This window comes from Eschscholzia californica, unplaced genomic scaffold (genome assembly GCF_041429995.1).
Source record: "Eschscholzia californica isolate CP2 unplaced genomic scaffold, dmEscCali1.0.p SCAF_2, whole genome shotgun sequence".
NCBI classification, from domain to species: Eukaryota; Viridiplantae; Streptophyta; class Magnoliopsida; order Ranunculales; family Papaveraceae; genus Eschscholzia; species Eschscholzia californica.
The window spans coordinates 55,552,650-55,555,494 of record NW_028238309.1 but is presented as its reverse complement, the minus strand read 5'-3'; the positions used below and the strand labels follow the sequence as shown (position 1 = coordinate 55,555,494).

The following is a 2,845-nucleotide window of genomic DNA, read 5'->3' as shown; positions in this document are numbered from 1 at the left end:
GTAATTAATTGCACATTATACATATTTTTTCACATAACAGTGACCTTGTGATTCGAACTAACGTTATGTTTGTCTCCTAACACATTATGAAGTTTAACAAACAGTATGCATAATTTATTCCATTATACATGTCGTTTCTAGTAAATTGTTTGTTTTGTTAACAAATGTATATGTTTTCTTTTTGCAGTTTTGTTGTTACTTATGGAATTACCTACTGAAGTTGGTCATTTGTTTCCTGGTGGTGCAAAATCATTTGGATATGCTCTTCGACAATATAGTGTAAATGTTGTTTGTCCTGCTCAAGACTACATATGTTCTTCGACAATATAATGTAAACGATTTTTTGGTAACAGAATGTAAACGATGTGTAATGTAAAAGAAATTATGTGTTATGTAATAGAAATTATGTGTAATTTATTGAACAAGACCCAATTACATTTGATAAATTACGTTGTATACTTGACTAATGATGGTTTATTCGTCATAAATAATACATAATTTACGTATTTGTTTCATAATTTGTATTCGATTTGTATTTATGTATGAGTAAAAACGAAAACAAATGCTGCTTTAATGTTCCCAGAAAAATATACTATTTCCAAAACTGAAAGTTAAGTGAGAGAAAGTGATATATATGTTTTGTATATTAACCCCCAAATCACGCTAAATTGATCCTAGATTGATTCAGATAATAGGAAAGAGAAAATTTGATTTCCAAATCTGTTTAGAAGAGAGATAAATTATGATTTGTTTCTATCTATTTTTTTCTAATAAATCTCCATATTTTTGGCTAATAAATCTCCATATTAAATCTGTAAAGAAGAGAGAGAAAATTGATTTGGGAAAGTTTAGATTTTGTTTCTAAACAGATTATAGAAGAGAGAGAAATTTTCGTGAGAATCTAACCGTTTTTTTCCTAAATTTATCCTAAAATCAAGGTACATTAAACCGTTTGAAATTTTTGTGCGGCCCCACACATTAAAATCCCGTGAAAAACGACTAGGACATGGAAGGAATTATGTAATATATATTAAGGGTTTTTAGTCCCAAGAGCAAAAGGACTAAAAATCCATTTTTGGGGAAGATTGGACCCTAAACCCTTTTTGAACATTATTTTGGGCCATATACCCACGGACCCTAATTTTAATGGTTTAGAAATATGAAAAAGATCAAATCTGCATTTTAAACAAGCAAATATGCATAATTATATTTTATAACAGTACAAGAAAAGATGTCAAAATTTAATTAGTTGTGCCCAAGTTGATTGTGTTTACATAAATTCCAAAATCCATGTCCCATGTTCGATTCCCATAGAAAATGGAATCCAACGCTTTGTAATGACTAAATCGTAGTCCACATTCCAAAAAAAAAAGTAACATAAGAAAAGATAAGTAGTCGAGTTTAAAACAACAAGACCAATAGCACTTTAAAAAAAAATCATGGTAGAAAAACAATGTAAAACCTGCCAACAAAAAATAAAGAAAAACACTATGAACAAAACAAACTGACACAAAAGGAAAATCAAAGTAGTAGGTCAGATATCAAAATACAACCCCTCATTGGTTCAATCACTATTACCTTATCCACAATTTTAGGATATCCAATCTCTCCACAACTAGCCCTATTCTTTAAACTCTTTTCATACACACTTTCTCTCTCCATGATCACCCCCACACAACCACTTTGACCTCTAGCACCCAAACCTCTCCTATCCATGGCAATGGCATCTCAAGCATCCCTCTTAACCCCATCTCTCTCAACTCCAAAATCAACCAATTTGTCATGGAAACAATCCTCAACTCTTTCATTCACTACTCCTAAATCATTCAAATTCTCCAGCCCATACCAGACAACGATTTCCGCTTCTTCCGCTGAAGGAAAAGCGACCAAAGCTCCACTAAAAGAAGAAGCTCCAGTCGGATTTACACCACCGGAATTAGACCCGAACATGCCATCTCCAATCTTCGGAGGCAGCACGGGTGGGTTGTTACGAAAAGCTCAAGTGGAAGAGTTTTATGTCATAACTTGGGATTCACCTAAAGAACAAGTATTTGAGATGCCAACAGGAGGTGCAGCTATAATGAGACAAGGTCCTAATTTGCTTAAATTAGCTAGAAAAGAACAGTGTTTAGCACTTGGTACTAGATTGAGATCTAAGTACAAGATTAAGTATCAATTTTAATTTATAGAGTTTTTCCTAATGGTGAAGTTCAATATCTTCATCCTAAAGATGGTGTTTACCCTGAGAAGGTGAACCCGGGTCGTGAAGGAGTCGGTCAGAACTTCCGGTCGATCGGGAAAAATGTTAGTCCTATTGAGGTTAAGTTTACTGGAAAGCAAGTTTATGATTTGTGAAGTAATACTTTTAACGGAATTGTGAATTTTTGTTGTTTGTTGATCTTTGTTTGAAATTGCTAGATCTAACCGTGGATTATTGTACATTTCACTACAATGGCCTCCATATAAAAATGAATTTCCATCAACAACTAAGAACTAATCCAGTTATAACGACAGCTCTATAAATATAAAAGTGTAGGCTAAACGTTTAGTGGCATTTTATACAAACCGTCACTAATAGTGACAAAAATATGATTTTTTTTTATCTTTGAAACTCGTACGTAATTTTCTCTCTCCAACTATCAATACCGTTGCCCTGATTTTGATATTGTTCAGAATCCGAAAGACTTAATATCTTGGAAGCATACTGTAAAGGAAGCATTTTGATAATCTTACTAATCCAAAAATTGATTGAAAACCGACATTTTAAGTAGAGGGACAAAAAATTAAAAGCAAAAATTGATTGACGTAATTTTGTTAAGCACGACATAGTGTCAAATTGAAAGTT

General features: G+C 32.7%; 1 pseudogene; it reads left to right on the top strand.

Moving 5' to 3' along the window:
* Positions 1–1,322: 1,322 nt before the first annotated feature.
* Positions 1,323–2,487, top strand: LOC147559216 (photosystem I reaction center subunit II, chloroplastic-like; annotated as a pseudogene).
* Positions 2,488–2,845: the final 358 nt, after the last annotated feature.